This window comes from Paramormyrops kingsleyae, chromosome 7 (genome assembly GCF_048594095.1).
Source record: "Paramormyrops kingsleyae isolate MSU_618 chromosome 7, PKINGS_0.4, whole genome shotgun sequence".
NCBI lineage: Eukaryota > Metazoa > Chordata > Actinopteri > Osteoglossiformes > Mormyridae > Paramormyrops > Paramormyrops kingsleyae.
Genome location: NC_132803.1, coordinates 20978433 through 20998479, shown reverse-complemented (window position 1 = coordinate 20998479; position 20047 = coordinate 20978433). Strand labels below are relative to the sequence as shown.

The window sequence follows — 20047 nt, the reverse complement described above, 5'->3', positions numbered from 1 at the left end:
ATTTCTGTCGGATAACAGTTCGGTTTAAGTATGACGGGTATGGGCGGGTGCGGTTTGTCAAAATCAGACCCGTGCAGGACTCTGTTGTCGGGTGCAGCAATAATCATATAAACCATTTTCATATAAATCATATAAATGAATAATTATTTATTATTTGACGCGACTTCTTTACGTCATTTTTGCGGGCGAGGAGCAGAAATTTCTGCGGTAGGGCGGTATAATCAAAATCTCTCCCGTTGGCCAAATTTATATCGTATACCGTTTATACCGCCCAGTACTACCTTCAGGCATGCCTGATCCAGCCCTGGCAGGTAGATGCTGTTATTGCCCTATACAAGTCTCAGCCATAGCATCCAACAGCAGCATTAGGTTGTAAGGACAGTGGTCATAAACCCTCCATTTCCTGACAGAAAACAAATTCTCAGTAATATTGAGGAACAGTGAATACAGAGGAACAAATTCAGTGGACATGCTTGGATGTGCCCTAAACCATTACATCACTGCAGAGAAGTGATGGAATGAGACATTGTCCCATATGACTACATAATGTACGCCACTGAGCCCAGCATCTTGGCTCCCTTCACCAACCAGCAGGAGTCTGTAAAACTCATCTAGGAATGTTTAACAGAGTTATATGGACCAACTGTTGGGATGTACAGTATGCTACATGAACACTGTCTGATATGGCTGCACAAGGAATAATGTATGAACCTTTTTGCCCTGGTATCTGTTCTGTTGCTCTGTGGCCTATAACATTCCTCCCACGGTTTGTGGTATTGGCCAGATTGAAACCAGCTTTATCCACATAAATAAATTTGTGTGGTACAGCACTAGACTCCATTTTCACGATCCTGTGTTGTTTTCTTGTTCCAATTTGCATTAAAAATGGAACTACGGCACTGATCACCCTTTTCTGTGCTATAGCATATTTTGGTTGGTTTAGAGACAGATTTGCATCAAGTGTGTTTTCAGTCGCAAGACTAGGTCAATTTGAGTTTTTTGTGAGAGAGCCTAAGCAGCTGAGGTCATATTATATATGAACTGGACAAACTTTATAAGGAACGAAGAAAAACTGTAATAAGTCAGAGAAATGATGACATAGAAAAGATAAAAAATGGAATAAGGATTAGAAGACTAATGACTTCAAACTAGCACACAAAATGTTTAAGTGGAAGAGAGATTTGTTATTAAAAATGTTCAATATTTCATACATTTGTTGTGCTACAGAATATAAATTTTAATAACATGACTCATTAAGCATCAACACTGAATGTAGTCTTTGAAAAAACTGTTTTGTTAAAATAATCAATCTATATTAATCCAAATTTAAACAAAAGACATTGTGAGGAGTGGATGATTCAGGGTGGGGTGACCACCTTTATTGCTGTAATAGAGTGTTAATTGTACTAAGCAAAGTCACTCTCTGTCAGAGAGAGAGAGAGAGTGAGGGGTGAGACAGTATGAGAGAGAGTGCGGGTGAAAGAGAGCGAGAGAGATGGAGAAATGTTTCTACTTTTGTGTAAAAGTCTGTTTATTTTAAGTTTAGTTATTTTACTATGCTGCTCAGTAAGTTTGGCCATTTGTATCCCAAGGTTGCTAATAAAATCATCTGATGAAATTCATCCTCCAATTCTCAGATCTTATGGATTGTTTCCTCATCCTGAGCTTAGTCACAGCAACAAAGCAAAGGAAAAATATTGGGGAATGAAACAAAACAAAGCTCTGGGCTGAGGCTTCCTTCGCAGGAACCCTGCTGTTGATTGTCAAAATGTATAAATGGATAGTATTGCAATATAGACTTTTTTTGTTTTTATAATTTTTATTTTTTTTACATTTCTTAATGACACCCCGAACCCTAACCATACCCCTAATCCAAACAAATCCAAATACAAACCCTAACCCTAGCCATTATGAAATCTTAGCTTTAACTCTGATGTCAAACTTAAGCCTAACTGTTGGTGCAGCTATTTTTCTGCGTGGGATACCCAGTAAATCATTTATAATAAATGGGCAAAAGAAATTACACCCACACAGCTCCTTAACCAGAACAAAAGTTATTTGCCTGCATATGTAAGTCACATAATAAGGAATGTATATACCTGAATGTATAAGTCATATTCAACAAGATTACACTAACCTAACCTCTAAATGTAATGTTCATTACATTACATTATCATGGCCTTGATTTTACCCATAACTATAATGCCTAATGTAAATGAGTCCTTAAATGTAGTGCCAACCCAAACCTTAGGACTAACATAAAACCTTAACCTTAGCCCTAGACTTCTGCCATCCATAAACACAAACAGACTTAGAAGCATAAAGCATCAGAGCCAATCAAAATCATTTTGAAAAGAGTTGCACATGATACAGGTATTATGCTGACCTATGATATCCTCATCTGAACTCTGAACGTGCATAATGTTATTTTTAGCACAAAAACTTCTTTCTGTAATAAAGGCATCAAGAATTCTCCAGCCTTGTTCCCTGTGCTTCACGAGATAGGCCCCAAGCTCACTGCAGCCCTATACAGAATAAAAAAGTTGGAAGATTGATGGAAATAATTTTATATTCATTTGCTATTAATATTGTAATATGCCACAGTGTTTAATATATTCCTACCCATCCTGACCATGATGAGTTGTTAGAAGATGGATAGATAAAAAATATATATTTTGTAAACAAACTGTTGCACTAGCATCTGTAAATGATTGGGAAATGTCAGCAGGTTCCCCTAACCTTACGATGCCTTCAGGGACTGTTTTATAGACAGCTGAATGTTCTCGGCACATTCTCCTGAGAGCCAGAGCTGGGCACACAGCAAAGACGCATTTCTAGGGGCTGGCAATCCCAACTCATGTGGCTGTGGAGAGACGCACATAATATCAACTCCCTTCTTACAGTCTTATTGGTTTCAACATCCTCTGAGAGAAAGTTTATTGGAAATCTCTCAATAAGCCTCCTCGTTCTCCTCATTCTGGTTGCAACAAATTGCCGTCTTTGCTCCCCAAAGCCATTAACTAACAGCCTTGAACCAAATAAATGAAAAGCTTCAAGTCATTAGATGATCAGTAGTAGTGAAATGTTTTGCATCTTTAGCATATTATTTAAAAGAACCAGAGAATCATTTGTAAAATTTATTACACTAAAAGAATAATTGTTTGTGTGTATATGCACTAGGCACCCCACTCTCTCTTATCCCCTGTCGGTGTCCCTGGACTCATGTACAATAATAATAATAATAATAATAATAATAATAATGTGGTTCCTGATATAAGCTCCACACTCATAATAGCTCTGTACTGGAGAAGCAGTTATGGAAGACTGATCAGTGGAAACTCTGAAAAATGCAGATAGACTAGTATGATTTCTCTGCATATGAATAGAAAAAGGCAAAAAGTGGCAATCCTGTTAACTTAGCCCAGAAACTACACAACAAAAAGCAGTATCTGATTTAGAAACAAAGCAACACAAAAAAAGAATTTAAATGTCTCATTATTATAGTCTCTGCTATGATGTAGAGAACACCTTAGCCACGCTGATCGCTGTTTCTTATAAAAACACCAGTCATTTCTTGAATGTATCCATCAGAAGAGCAGACAAAATGACATACTCTGACATATTATGGGCCTACAGCTGCCACTGGGAGTCTTCCTGACCCAGAACCAATTAGTGTATCATTGAACAAATCTCAATCAGAAACACAATGGAAAGAAGAACAAAGTGAATGTGCTCTGACGAAGTGGAGCAGAAAGGCATGTTGTGCCTTCAAACTAAATCAACCGAACTTCCGGAGCTCTTTCAGGGGCATGGCCTTCTTTTAAAATATCTGTATGTCTTTTTAATATGAAAAATGAAAAATTACATAGCAGTATTGTTATGGTTTGAATTTACATCGCTTAGCTTGAAACCTGATTTGGGAATGTGCTTCTGGGTTGTGGGTAATAAAAATACACCAGAGCACTAGCTTATACTCATAAGACGACACCCCCCAGTGATAATTGGAATGCATTTTCTGAGCTGATACAAATTATTTTATGCACAGTGATCATAAGAAGGCCAGTCATGCAGTGCAGTGCAACACTTGTGACATTCCCGTGGCCAATTAAGGAAATGAAGGAAAAGATGTTCTTTACTGTTTGATGAAATAGAAGCAATTGCAGAAAAAAATGCATTCTGCTAGGAATAAGGAAACGAAAACCATACAGTTATGCATAATTTAATGGCATGAAAAAGCAGCTAAGTACTTTGCTTTGCTTCCCTTTAATGTGTTTTAAATGAGAAATTATTTTTGTTTACATTTCATTCACAGTAACTTTCTTTTAATTTTCCATCGTTCAAATTTCACCTGCACTGCTGTTCTTCCACAAAAATTCAAAAGCCTTAAAAATATATCAGATTTCCTTTTTATTCAGTTTTATCAATATGAGACTTAGCAATAGCTTGTCCAGTGCAAGTCACAAGCACCTTCTTATTCCAATAATATTTGTGCCACATGCGTGAAAAAAATGAGATTTAATAAATTTGAGTTCTGCAATCCACGTAAAAATATTTCACAATATCAAAACCATTGTTCTCATCCGTCGATTCACATTAAACAGCTTTTTATACTAGCTAAGCAGTTCATGCTTGTGACACTTTTGTGAAGCTAAATGAACTTTTTCCACTTGACAGTAATGGTGCTCCTACTTTTCAAAGCATCAGCAGAATTCTGTAGAAAAAAAAACTGAAAACCATAAGCTAAAAAATAAATATGTGAGGTTTCTTTCTCTGAACTGGCTGTTTCATTATTTTCAGATTTTAATATTATGAGTCTCTGTGTCAATATTTTACATTTCTATGCAAAGCTTTTGGGGTGAAAAACAGCACTCTCTCTCTCTGTCTCGGCCACCCTAAACGGCTCCCTAATTCCACTTTACAAAATCATTTTTATATATAAGATAAGATAAGATAGATCTTTATTGTCACTATTACAGAAACAGTGAAAAACAGTTTACATAAGTAATAAATAAAAGAAATAATAACACACAAAAAGAGACAGCCATCCTATACATTAGATGTTGCTTGCATTTTTAGCTGTGGGCAGACTGGTATGTCCCACTGATAGATGGGTAACACTTCACTTGAAGGGGCACCAATAGTTAGTAGTACCTCAGTTTCTAAAATATAAATTATGAAGAAATATAGTATCTACTTGAGATAAAAGATGATTCATTAATGATGAAAAAACATGTGATCAGTATTTCATTTGTGTTATTCATTATTTGTTTCTTCAGTAGTTTCTTCAGTAGTTCACATAGGCTTAGAAAATCAACAGATATAGTAACAAGTACAGTATAGTAACTGCTTGAGATAAAAGATACATCATGATTCATTAATGATGACCAAACATGAGATCAGTATGAAACTAAGACTTCGTTTTTAGTTAATAGCATAATACTATGTTATTTGTGCCCCCTCAAGTAAAGTGTTACTGATAAATGTTTGCAAACGATCACAGGTTTACGGTGATGAGCTGGCTGGTGGTTGACACTGGCACCTCACACCTTGAGAGCTGGGAACTTGAGTGTTGTCCACATGCTGTTCTGGGTATCAGTTATATTGGCTATAGGGATACATTTTTCTAATTAAAAATCCCTTTTCCCCAATTCAGTAATCTCTTTACAAATTGAGGTGTTTAGGTAATGTTTACTCGAAGCTAAGAACATGTTAGGCATTAACTTTAATACATTTTTATTGTATTATGCAATATTACAGCAGACCACAACATTATACATTTTATGCTTTGTATAATTAATCCTTTATATTTATCTGTTATCTATAATTATCCTTTGTTACGATGATATGAGAGGATTCCTTTGAAGTTATGCGACTTCATGGGCATGGCATCCATAGTTCCTTTAAAAATGAGTGAACAGGTTTTTTTTTTAATAGTCCTAAGTAAGATCTGTGCAAAAAAATCTGAAAGCATTAAGATGCACATTTTTTTTGTGAAATTATAAGATAACATGGTTGTAAATCTACTTTTACAAATGACAAGAAATAATAACTGCAGTACTCTCCAGTCTTCTCAAATACCTGGTTTTTACACAAAACATACTGCATGGTGCAAGCAAAGACCGTAGGCAGGGGTGGAGTGGCCATCAGGGGCTCTGGAGAATTCCCAGTGGTGCAGTGGCTTTCAGGGCTGACCAAGTCGGCATGCACACCCTTTCAAGTTCTAATAAATAAATACACACTCATTTAGTCAACCAATGAAAAGATGCATCAACCGCAGAGAAAAGGTGGCATCTCCGAAAACAGAAACATGTTACAATGGTACAAACCTACTTTGTGTGAAACTAAACTGTCAAGATGGGTAATGCAACTTATTCTCTTTTTGATCCCATTTCCATTCGATTGAAGGTAGGTATTGCTGATACTGATTTCAATACAGATATTCAGTCCTGGTCCAACCCTAACAATTACTGTATACAACAATAACAGTTTTTGCTGAGCCGGGGGGACTGGTAGGCAGGGGATGGATTGTTGCATCTTCCTAGTATCTGGGCCGCTTCCATTCCCACCTTACGAGTGGCCTTGTCCACTAGTGCTTCATATTCTTCTGCCTATAATAACAGGAACATTCCAAGTCACCTTTTACAGTGGCCTTAACCACCTTCCCTGCTCAGATCGAAATAATCGATACTTCATGAAAATTTCAGCCTTATTTAGAATAGCTGAGAAGAGCTGTAATCCATTACCTTTACAATACTGCCTTGGGTTATGACTTCAGTAGCAGTATGTGAGAGCAAGATATCCAGCTTACAGTTAGCACATTTGATTGGCTCTACAGTATGGCACTGGATAACCTGACTCTGATTCTGGATCGCTAATTATCTAAAACCATTATAGTGCATCTTAAACAACCGAATCCTCTCACAACCTTCCAGCTGGTACCAGCCCAATTAATATCCATGTACATCCCAAAGAACAGAATTGGATCCACCTCCAACCAGATTTTTTCCAATCAAAAGATTTTTTGGTATTTATGTATTATTTCTCTCTTTTTAAGATCTGTGTAGAAATGCAGTTGAAAGTGTGGGTTGATTGAAAGTCTGCCAGAATAGTGTATTCAGAGCTTGAATTCAGTGCTGTTTTTACAGCAGATTAATGCTTAATTCTGTTTTAAACCTCCCACCATTCAAAGCAGTTATTGTGATGCATGTCTTTGGGATTTTTGGGCATTATTGCAGTGTTGGAAACAAAGTGCATATAGTTATTTATTAAGCTATTTATTGAAATTCTTTATATTATATTATATTATATTATATTTACTTTTCCTAAGCTGTGTCCCATATAAACACTTATTCACTTATACTACAATTGAGGATAAATAACAAATTAGTAAACTCATTCAAAGATGGTGTCCAGTCCTCTCCATCTAGAGTCACATCTCAACCATCGTGATCAACTGTATGCAGCATTTCCTAAAAAAAACTCTAAGTGAGCACTTTCAGTCCTTATTCATCTCATTCAGCACAAAACTAAGATATCTACAGAAGATCTCTAACAAGCAGACTTAAGACAAATTCTTATGCACCCAAAATTACCTCTATGATTCAAATTTAGTGTAACAAGCAAAGTATAGAATTAACTTATCTGGTGTTTCATTATTCCAAGCATTGGTTTGAGGGATGGAGGAACTAATGCTTTGCTTGCAAGGATCTTTGCTTATGTAATCTCAAATTACGTTGCAGAAGTATGTTGTGAGAGACATTTGATACCCTGTATCAGTTAAGTCTCTACCACATGATACAAAGTGATCTGTCAGATGCTTTAATGCTCTTCCACCACCATCGGAGGGTCTGTTTCCTTGTGAGGTCTCTGTGAACCTCTATGTCACATGGCCTTTGAGAAAATGTACCGTTGAGGCGAGGTAGAAGGCAGTCCTGTCCCTATAATGAGAGGTAGGACCACCAGACAAGACAAGCAGCAGATTAATGGCTTCTGATTTACTCAAGAAGCAGCACTTTACACCTGATGCTTTCAGATATTGAGGCAAAGGACACAGTACCAATGTACTGATGGTTCCTTGTCTGTGAGATTCTCCACAGTGAAAATCATTTCTTTCCTTGCTCAATTTGCAATTGTATTTCTCACTTTGGTCTTGGTTTGACTTAAGGCCCTGGATTTGTTTAAACAGATATTTTACAGTGTAATGCTTTATTTTTCCTGTTAATACCTGGCAGAATTCTCCATCTGTTTGTTGTTTTCTTAGTAATGTTTGGTTGAGAGTTCTATCATGTAACATCCTGCCTATCATGTCCGCCTGACCCTCCTGTCTGCTCCCTGATGTGAACCTGAGGAGCCACACCTGTTGCTTGTTGCCCCTTGTTAGTCTTTGTATTTAAGTACCTGTTTGTCTCGTCGGCCCTAGTTCAGTCACTGCTGTTGCCTGTTCCCTTCTCTGTACCAGGCTTCCTGTTTTTAACCCCTCGCGGTCCTGTTGGTTTTCCAGCCCCTGTTTATTTTCAATTTAATAAAATTTCTTTTTGTTCTGCTTATGCCTGCCTTAAAGTTTTGCGTCGTGACACATCACATTTTGATATCTCCTAAAATGAAAGGTATCAGTAAGTTAGGTCTCCAAAGTGATTCTAACATTTTATTATGTTTATAATGTATACTTCAGTAAGCTTGCTTTAGCACTGTCACAGCAAGAAAAAAAGTAATATTACAGTATTCATGTCACAGGTGGCATTTTGTTAATACTGTGATTAGTACAATGCAAGTGCACTTGGAAAAAAATGATTTGACCTAAAACCAGTACTAACAAGGATTCTCTCTCTACCTTTCCCTCTTTTCAGCTGTACTCCTCGAAAAGTTCAGAATCCCTGTATAATGTTTCCCTGTGCTTTTGAACTCTAGGATTTGCTGTAACCCTCTCGCACTCTTTATATGTCAGTCGTAACAACAAGACATTTTTATCTTACAAATGTCAAAAATAGTATCTGCACGATCCGTAAACATTGGGCCTGCAGTATTATGTTGTGCAGGCTGTCAGAAACTTCTTTCTACTCACATTCTGTCACATGCTGTAGAGTAATGACAGATGAGGCTAGAACATTAGAATAACATCACGACCGAGGTCAGATGCCTTCCTCTATGCTCCGTCATTAAAGACCCCTTCCACCCCAGAATACACATGGCCCTTTGCGGATAAGATTGGCCACCCTTGACTTATTTAATTTTCAGCAGTCTAAAAAAAGGTAGCCCCTGTTTCTTGTTAAATTGATTTGCACAGTCGATCGCACGATAGCTCTTTCCTATTTTAGCTGTTTTTTGTGGCACTGAAGCTGAACACTAACTAACACTGCCACTCAGTGTTTTTGCCACTCAGTGGGTGTCAGCGTGGAGACTGGACCATCGATAGTATGCATTGTTGTAATCAGACAATGCATTTTGTTTTTTCATCGAGTTAATTAATTGGCTAAGATCAAGTGCAGTCCTGGGTATGATGTTAAACTGTACAAGCGGTCCTCCAACTTGCAGGAAAAAAACTGGGGGGTGGTGGCAGGATTGGCACTTCACACAGCTCCAACCAAGCAGACAGGACATGCTTCTGCTCTCCGTGGGAGTAGCTCTGCTGCAGCCGCCCACAGGTAGGCTGCATGCACCATGAAGGGGATGGGGGGAAGCATTTGGGAGCAGTGCTGGAGCTAGACTTTTATTTAAGGGGGGGCCAAAGGGTGAGCAAGGGTTTCTCAGAGGGGTCCATATAAATATGATAAATGAAGGAAAAAAATATTTTTCTCATACACACTCATAATAAACAATGAGTTTGTAAATGTTTGTTGAATAAACACAACAAACATTTACAAAATCATAAACACCAATCATAAAGACCAAGCCTAATCTAATTAATTAAATTAATGAATCTAGGCAGCTAATTAAATCCTCACATTACAGTATAGTGAAATTGATTCAAAGGTTTAATATGACATGCATAGCCTGCTTACATGCAGTAGAAAACTAATGACTGGTTCTCCACATATACACTTACCACACAGACGTCAAGCAAGGGCTAGCTTTGCTAAAATAATAAAACAACACTATAATTCAGCATGTGCACTAAAACATACACACGTACAAAGACGCTGTCTAAAAGGCGATCTATATCAGCGCGAGCAGGGCTCGTGGCTAATTTAAACGAGACATGGAGCAGACAGTGCGCAACGCTTTCATGCTGCTATTTTTTTATGTACAAGTGTATGCCCACCTCTCATTAGGAAGGTAATACAGTGTAATATGTTATACAGTAAATACCTGCATAAATCCTGCTGTTATCAATACCGCGGGTATTGCCCAACACCCAGTCTATGCAAGCATTGAACAGAGTAGGAGGCTTGATTGAGCGTGCCGCTGCCAGAGCTTTTAGCCAATGACATATCAGTAAGCAGCGCGCACAGGGTACTGCTGCGTCGGGATGCCTTCAGGGCGGCTGCCAGAGCTTTTAGCCAATGACATGTCAGTAAGCAGCGCGCACAGGGTACTGCTGCGTCGGGATGCCTTCAGGGCGGCTGCCAGAGCTTTTAGCCAATGACATGTCAGTAAGCAGCGCGCACAGGGTACTGCTGCGTCGGGATGCCTTCAGGGCGGCTGCCAGAGCTTTTAGCCAATGACATGTCAGTAAGCAGCGCGCACAGGGTACTGCTGCGTCGGGATGCCTTCAGGGCCGCTGCCAGAGCTTTTAGCCAGTGACATGTCAGTAAGCAGCGCGCACAGGGTACTGCTGCGTTGGGATGCATTCAGGGGCTCTCGGAAATTACAGTTTTCCGCTCAAATCTTTGCCTAATCTCATTGGTATATTTTAATGTTTACCATTTCCAGCGGGGTGGCACTGGGGGTGGCAAGGGCTCTGTTGGGGGTGGCAATTGCCACCCCTGCCACCCCTTTGGCTCTGCCCCTGTTTGGGAGCCTCATCCCTAGAAATGTCGAAACCACCAGGGAGCTAATAGGGTCAGGCCTGTTGGGGATTAGAACTGGTGTGGTGCTGAGGTTTCACCCACTGCACAGCAGCACTTGGGTCACAATCTGAGGTGGCCCATCCGGGTAGGTGCATCTGCTGTCGGAGGAGTTTTGTAAACTCTGCATTTCAGTAGCGGCACTGAGTGGCACAGACTGGAGAGAGGCCAGATCTCTGTAGGTGGGTCCACCTACTTTTGGTCTGGTCACTTTGATGGCTGACATACTCATGGAGTAGCAAGACTCTGAAGGTTGCTGAAGGTTGCGTTGGTGTTGCTAGTGCGCCCAAAAGGAGGTGTTTCATCTTGCGGGGCACCCTGGATTTTATCGGGAGGAGTCACAGTGCACGGCTTGATGGCAAACAGGAACTGAGAAAGATGGCTGCAAGGGCTCTGAGGGCAGATAAGGAAGCATTTGTTAGAGGAATTTGCAAGCAAGTGACACACCATCTATGGTCTAGTGACCTATGTACAGTACTGCTTACAGGGGAATCGAAGCATTACACACATCTGAATCTGTTCCTCAGAGAGTTGCAGTCAGGGGGGTGATGGAACTAGACCTTATGGAAGACACTGCAGTTGTGACCTGCTGGGCCAGCTACTTTGAAGCAGATCCTCCAGCTAGGATGTTGGACATCTCTGGGTCCACAGTTCTTGAGGTTGATCCTCCAATCAGCTGTGAACCACCAAATCTCACTGAGATTGCACAGGTAGTGAATCAGCTGAGGGGAGGGGAGGCCGCAGGGATCTGTGATATCCAAGGGGAACTTCTCCAGGCTGTTGGTAAGGCTGTCCTCCTGGCATTGCAAGCAATCTTTGCTTCCATTTGGGAGACAGGTATCATGCAAACTGACTGGAAAACAGGACTTGTTGTCCTTATCTGGAAAGGGAAGGGTGATCGCAAGGATTGTGGCAACAACAGGGGGATAACACTGCTCTCAGTGCCAGGTAAGGTCCTTGCTAGGGTCATCCTCAGTAGGATCTGAGATCACTTGCTCGCCTACCAGCAACCAGAGCAGTCTGGTTTTACACCTAAGATGTCTACCATTGACTGCATCCTGCACTGAGGGTTCTCATCAAGCGCAAATGGGAATATTGACATTATTTGCGTATATTTGCAGCCTTTGTCGATCTTCGTAAAACATTCTACTCAGTTGATTGAGCTGCCCTTTGGGACATCCTAAGACTTCACGGGATCCCCCTGAATTTTCTGGATGTCTTGGCCAGCCTGAACACAAGTACTTCACAAGTGCTGTGCAGAGTGAAGGCAGAACCTCTGCATTCTTCCCAGTTGTTTCTGGGGTTCATCAGGGGTGTGTTCTTGCTCCAACTCTGTTCAATGGTTGCATAGACTGGGTGTTGGCCAGGGTCATGGGGTCCAGTGGCTGTGGGTCATCTGCTGGTGAAGAAAAATTCACTGTTCTTCACTTTGCTGACAATACTGTGATCTGCTCTGAGTCAATGAAAGCTCTAATCGGGGTTCTTGAGAGACGGAGCAAGGAGTCTGAATGTCTAGGCTTGCAAGAGGCCTAGATAAAAACCAAGATCCAGGCCTTTAATGATCTCTTGGTCACAGCCATCAGCAGTGTATCTGTTTGTGGATAGAATGTCGACCTCATCGAGAAGCTTACTTACATCGGCAGTGACTTGAACTGCAAGTCTAACAAAATCATTAAATTTGAATTTTTATCCTGCAGATATATTATGGATTATGGACTATAGAATGGATTATAAATCCCCGGAATTATTTTTAGAGTTTAGAAGATCAGTATGGTGACAACATTGCATGGATACTATTTGCAGTAGTAAAGCACACCCACAGCCAAATAGTATGTGTACAGTTACCTTTTATAACCACTACACCATTTGCACAGATGGGAATCTATCCCAAAACAAACTAAATTTTGCAACAGTCAATATTCATTCTATTTTGAACACCCTGCACTGTGTTGTCTGAGGCAGATGTTTGTCTTCATGTTTGTTCCTCTGAAACTTTCCCAAAACTTTTACCACGAAACAGCCTGTCTGTGAACTGCATTTCCCTGACGCTCTTTAAACCAGCTGTCAGCCAGTTTTCCTTCCCTTCACCCTGAAACATCACACGGTGATTGTGTGGTATCTGCGTGATTACTTATACTTCAAACATTGCTGCGTATAGCTGTTCTATTTTCTTATAGGTTATGAATAAAATTGGACCCTCCCAACCATAATAAATTATTCATCATCTTTGGGGGAAAATGAATAAAATAAAACTGAACAAAGTAAATATGTCTTGTACATTCTGCAAGAGTTTGACATTCATGCTCCCCATATTTTGATATGAATTTGTATTTTTCACAAGATATAGCTTATAATCACATAACATATGAAATGTTACGTCACACCTGATCAACGGGATCTGCCATGTGGCTTACAATCAAAGGGATCTTTATTCACAAAATTCAACTAAAAAGGACTAGAAACCAGGGAGACCACGAGGGGTCTAAACAAAAGAAGGTAGGCAATACAAGAACTAAGAAAGGCTAAAACTAAACACAGGGGAACGCTGAGTGAACAGACAGACTCAGTACGGGGACATAGCGGGGAACTTCCAGCAGTGACACGTGCACGTTGAAATACATAAAATAGCTAACAAAGGAACAGGGCATGGACAGGCACATACATGCACAAGTAACAAGGTCTATGTGAGGGACAAGTGTGGGTCATTAAAGCTACTCAAATGCCATTGAACAAAGCAAGGAACACAAGACTACTGTAGGTACAAACTGGGCACAGACAGGGTAAACAGTGACACTATAGGCATGGATCAAACTGAAGTACATAAACACAAAGAACTTGATTAATAAAGCATTTACAACAGAGCTCTGGGGCATAAAAGTCAAAATGTCCAACGACGGTTAAGGATGAATGATTGATCAGCCGCATGCTCAGCCTATTCAGCCACATGGCAGCCCAGGGAACAGGGAGAACTATGGGGATAGATCTATGGGAACGTAGGGATTAAAACAGGATGACCAGCAATTCTCGCGGGCTAAGCAGGGAAGATGGAAAAATGACAGACAGGACTGGACAAGGCAGGGATTGGCCCTGACATAAAGGATTTATAATGCAACCAAGACTCACCAGAATTTCTTCACCTTAAATTTTATGTTTAATAAAAGTATTGTTTCAACTCATAAACTTCATCTAAAAAACCGGTAGGAAGAAAACTAAATATATTTTCTAATACTCTCTGTGAAAAAACCTAAACAAAGTCATATACACTAGCTGTATCTTCTACTGAATCAAAATGTGGAAGTGTTCACTGTTTGTTGAAACTACAAATATATTTAGTGTAATTCAATAAGCTACAGCATTTCTGTTTATGCATTTGCATAAATACCTAGTCTCCAGTTAATTCGGCAACAATAAATACTTATGCATGGCTAAACTGGTTTTTTTCTAAGAAACTAAGAAAATTACAAAGCAAAAAAAGAGAATTTATAGGTGAACAATACAGCAGAAAGATCACAGAGCTGGCGATGTCAGATCAGTCAATGGCAGATGGAGTCCTGTTTTTCTGAGGGAACCAGGTTAAGTAAATGTGGGTGTTTATTAGTGTGAATTCATCTAGGTCATCTGAATATTCTATGAAAGAGAAAGAGCTTAGAGCTGAAGTTTTTGCCTGGCTCACCTGATGGAGCTCAAGATGGATGCAGTTGGTCCCGGATTTGATGTAGATAACTGACGGCTGGGTGCACTCTTGCTCATTCCCAAATGCTTTCCATGATGCTGAAACAGAATGCTATATGATGGGTACAGAATGCTATATGATGGGTACAGAATGCTATATGATGGGTACAGAATGCTATATGATGGGTACAGAATGCTATATGATGGGTACTGTAGCTGCTGTCTGTGGAGGTGAAATGACAAGTGGCCTGCAAGGTGAGATGGGAAGCAGGAAACAGAGGAGGCTGACACAGACGGGCCGTGTCATGACAGACTGCTGACTCAGTAATAAAAGTCATGTTCGGGAAATGGTCCTCATTTTCATTGTCATGTGACTTAACACAACTGGGTGTTTGTGAAGAAATATAATTCAGCTATGAAATGTGGAAAATTTTCCAAGCCTTGCAGTTTTAGCTTTTGTTGGACAGCGTAATCAATATCTTAGGAACATGGACCAACGAATCAGAATAAACTATTTCAATGTATAAAAGTGTATATTACTCAAAAGTGTGTCTCTTTTTTATTAGTATTTATTTAACTGAAACATAATAGTTTGCCAAGTAAATATTCTGCCTAATTATTGCTGCACATCTCCAGGGTTAGGGGTCTGACCCCCACCTCTGCTGTGTCTGGGGATCACATATTTTTTGCTGCCATGTGCATTTCTTCCTAGAGTCCAAAGACATGTCGTTGTCATTGTAGCTGTTCTATGCCTTGAGCCCTATAGGATAGACTTCACGCCCTCTACCAAACGTGCTTGAAGGGGCATGCTATCTGAGTACCCCTGTGTATTGAGCTTCTGGTTCTCATCATCTGATTTAATAGACTTAAAAATCTGTATGGAGAGCAGCCTACTGACATTTTTTAAATATGTGCATTATATTAGTAACCTTGTTTTCCATTAAGTTGTGTAATTATTTTGAGACAAAGGGAAAAAACTATGTAGTATGGTAGATCTAATGGCTAAATCCAGAGAATAAAGCTTCAGTAATAAATAAAACTATAGTAACAGGCTCTGGGGCAATAATGTTATTTTCAGTTCTCATCTATCATTAATGCATGGTCTTGTGTCAAGGTTTCACTTCAAATAAGGGATGCATCTCTCTGGACACAGATCATCAGATCACCCAGATTCTTCCTGATGGGAGTCCAATCTCGCATATATTTGATGACAAATTTAAAGTGAATTTGATTTCTGCATGCCTTGGCTCTGTTGAACGTTATGGAACTACACCAATCGTTCTCAATATGTGGCCCCTAGGAGGCTGAGTGGATACTTCTCTTTAGTCAAATAGCGAAATAAATTTGAGCAGGACTGTGGGGCATCCCTCTGCCCAAGCAGATTTTCCATAACCCAACCTCAATTCTGCTTCTGCTTTCTGTATACAGATTTATGTACGCAGGCACCCCAGGCAAAAATTACATGTTTTGTAGATTTACTATTTATTTGCTAAGTTTAACAAACTAAAAAAAGATGCAACCTGTGCAACAGCTTGGGTATCAGTCTGTACTTAAGCAACAGCCTCTTTGCCAGAAATCGAGGCCTTTAGACATTTCTTGTGCCCAGTCTTTCTATTCTTGCTTGTAAGAGGCTCCCAGCTCAGAAAGATTCTTAGGTTTTCTCACTGAAATCTACACACAGATTTTCAGTAATATAAGTTTGGGGTATGCGATATAAATTTCAAAACCTTGTTTTTTTCCTTTTAAAGTACATCATGTTTGACCCAAATCAATTCAATTTATTTTATAAAACATTACATTTACATGTAATTTACATTGCTGTCTTGTTGGAATATCCAGTCTCTTTGCAGCTTCAGATTCTTCATTTTCTTTGTGGGAACAGATTTCAGGATTGTTGATATTTTGCAGAATCCATCCTTCCTGTGCAATATTTGATTTCTTTCTTTTGCTTTTGCATATCCCACATTCAGTGTTGTCTTAAATCTTCTTAAATCTATTAAATTCACCATATCAGTAGTAACTATACATTAAAATGTGTTACTTCAATACAGAGGTTGTGTTCCTTTTATTTTTCATAAAAAAATCCACACAACATCATTTAGCCAGAGGTGCCTAAACTCTTACATACAACTTTAGATGTTGCCCTCCACAAAGTCTAAAAAGGTCACATCCTCAGAAAGCAATGTGAGAGCACCCAAAGAACTTCAGATTAACTGAATAAATCTCTGATTTGATTGTCTGAGGTCATTCATGACCTATGAGTTTGCATATCCATGGCACCTCAAGCTCTGTCCCCCAACCCTGTTCCACTACTGTTCTTGTTTATGCCAATGGTCAGCAAAATGGAGGTCAGCTTAGGTCCACCTCAGTAACTTGATGAAACTCCTGTGACTTAGGCAAGGCAATCAGAATGGTCAAAGGTGTCATCTCACACCTAATTGGGAAGGCCCTGGACTAGACAACCATGACACCAGAGCAAAATACCTCATCTATCAGGGTAGCACCCAGTTTACTCGACTATCAAGGTTTTAATCATCCAGGCCGCAGAACTTTCCTGCAAGTGAGACACTTGATGGTAGGGTTCACTGGCTGAAAGATGCTGAGAGAAAGGGTCCCTAATGACTGACTTTTATCTTGGCAAATTTGATTCTATTAAAGATGAGTGGAGGAAGAGTATGGATAACCTTATCTCAATTGTCACTAACCTGAATCTACACATACAGGAGAACCTGAGCTGGAGGTTTCTGGGTCAAAATTGGCCTTGTGTCCCTCCCTCTGGGGGACCTAAAAGTACATCATATTTGCAATCTAATTATTCCATAGAATCAGAGGAATATCTGCAGTTTAGTAGATCACAGCTGATTTAAAAGGAAAATGAATGTGGGAGGGAAGAGTCCTGTATTTCAGAGGTGCCAGATATCTTCATGCTCAATGTCAAAGGGTGCAGGGAAAAACTGTCCCTCACAAGTGGGAAAGGGACCCCGGAACAGGTCTGTGGGGGTAGGTTTCTGGGGCAGGTCTATGGGGAAGGTCTGTGGGCCAGGTCTGTGTGGCAGGTCCGTGGGGAAGGTCAGTGGAGAAGGTCTGTGAGGCAGGTCTGTGGGAAGGTCTGTCATCCAGCTCGACTTCTCATCTACTGCTGAGCTAGAGAATGTCTTTGGAGGACCTGGTGATTTAAATTCTGGAGCTGCAAAGAATTTAATGGACTTTGTTTTTGCACTAAGACTAGGACTGTCATATGAAGACTGGGCCAGCCCTGGCAGATTGGGCCTCTGGGGAACAAACTTGGGAGGCTTGAGATGAACGGTGGCCCCTTCTCGGCCAGGCTCTGGGTGTTTGGGAAAGGGGGCAGACTCCCCTGGGCAGGTGTCTGGAGATGTGGGTGAGGTGGTAGCCCCTTCTGGGCCAGGCTGTGGGTGTTTGGGAAAGGGAGCAGACTCCCCTGGGCAGGTGTCTGGAGATGTGGGTGAGGTGGTAGCCCCTTCTGGGCCAGGTTTAGAAAACTCAAGTGACTCGAATAGGTCCTTAAGTTGCAAGTCTATGCACCTCAGTGATAGACAACACAGCAGACAGCTAAAGGAGTTTTATTCTTGCTTCAGCAAAAAAATGAGGAGAGGGGAATACAGTAGCTAGGTAGTGTAACCCATGTGTTTCCCATGATGCTTGAAAGCTGCATAGATCACTCACCTGGACAACGGGAGAGATTCCCTCTGTTGGGCCAGAAACTGGCTTGGGGGGGTGGGGGTGGGAAGGAACATAGATCCCTGCGTGACAGAGCCCATTCTGGAGCTATGGGATCGTTGGTGTGAGTCAGTCATTCTATTACAACAGGGCATGGTGAAGGAGGAACAATTCATGGAGAGGCTCCAACAAACAGAAACAAAACCAAGGGTAGGTACTGTAGGAAATACTGGAAATCAGGGTAACTATGACTTAGAAGCATACAGCAAAATAGAGCAACATGCAGTAACAACTACATAGATCAGGAATATAAAGAAACATACAGTTAAAAATGCAAAAAAGGTTGAGGCTGGTTTCTGGCCCAGTAACCGACTATGAACAGGGAAACAGGGAAACACTAAGAGATAACAACATGGGAAATAATGGGACCATAATGACCAGCAACACCCACTGACCAAACATGGAAGTGACACATGGACCAAGGTAGGAGAGGAACCCATCCTATCTGTGTGGGGGCAGGTGAGTTCAATTTAGATTCGGAGTCAAATTTTACAGCCCTTTCCCCTGACATTGTAGATTTTCTGATCTGGTTTAAGCTGAGACCTGGTGGTCCTACTGGCACATCTCCTTTATGGGTCCAGTTTGGCTACCATCACCCTGCCTTCCCTAACCAATGGGATGTACACACACAAACAGCAGGGTGAACGAGCATGCAGAAGAGCACTTTTCACTATTCCATAAGGACAGTGCAACATTGTTTTATGTCCTTGTTGTACAGTCACAGTCTCAACGCTAGCGCACATATACACAGTACCAGTCAAAATTTGGACACACCTACATATAGAAAGGTTTATTTGTACTATTTTCTCCATTTTAAATAAAGACATCAAAACTACAAAATAGCATGTATGGAATTATGCACTGACCAATAAAGTACAGACACTCCTCACTTAACAACCAACCTGTTCATCGACTACCTGGACTTATGACCAGCTCTCCAACCAGTCGGTATTGTACACGGTAAGAGAACTTTGGTCATGGAAATGGCAGCACAACATCTCAGCATCAAACATCTCATCTCATATCATCCTTTCTCAGTCTCAGTCTTCATCCCACAGCTTTAGTGCTATCTATCCGTATAGGTTGTTCTGCTGGGAGTTGCTTTGTTTTGGAGATATTGACCATAGATATATTGGGCTTGTCTCTAATATATTGGGAGTAATTAATTAAAGCACCAGAAAAATACTTTTGAAAAATTCAACAGCAATGTGTCTTCCAGAAATCATGACCCAGTTATTGAAGATAATGAACAGACTTTGTAGTGAGCAGTTTAATGTACAAACTACTTTCTTCTACCGAACTACACACACCAATCGTATCACTGCACAGCAGATTTTGCAGGGGTGCTTGTGCTCGTATCTTTAAAATAATACCTAAAGATGTTTGACACAAACCCAGTACCAGTACTGTACAGCTGAAATTTTGGTTAAGGTGTGACTCCTTGCTTATCGACCAATTCACTTAACAACCTAGTCGTAGGAATGGAACTCAGTCGTTAAGTCAGGAGTGTCTGTATTGGACAAAAAATATTGCTGTGGCGCGGGGGGCAGCTGTGTGGGTTGGGACACAAAAAGTCCCTTGTTAAAATCCCTGGATCGGCAGAGTGATCCCATCATTACTTCAGTATTAGT

At 40.4% G+C, this 20047-nt stretch overlaps 1 long non-coding RNA gene across 1 annotated transcript in view; it reads right to left on the bottom strand.

Moving 5' to 3' along the window:
* Positions 1 to 5818: 5818 nt before the first annotated feature.
* LOC111847062 (uncharacterized) overlaps positions 5819 to 20047 on the bottom strand; it is a 29839-nt gene continuing 15610 nt past the window's right edge. The window contains exons 2-3 of the long non-coding RNA XR_002839001.2: positions 6079 to 6220; positions 5819 to 5898 (exon numbers count right to left, since the gene is read on the bottom strand). This is a non-coding gene — a long non-coding RNA (uncharacterized lncRNA). The remainder of the gene's footprint in view (positions 5899 to 6078; positions 6221 to 20047) is intronic.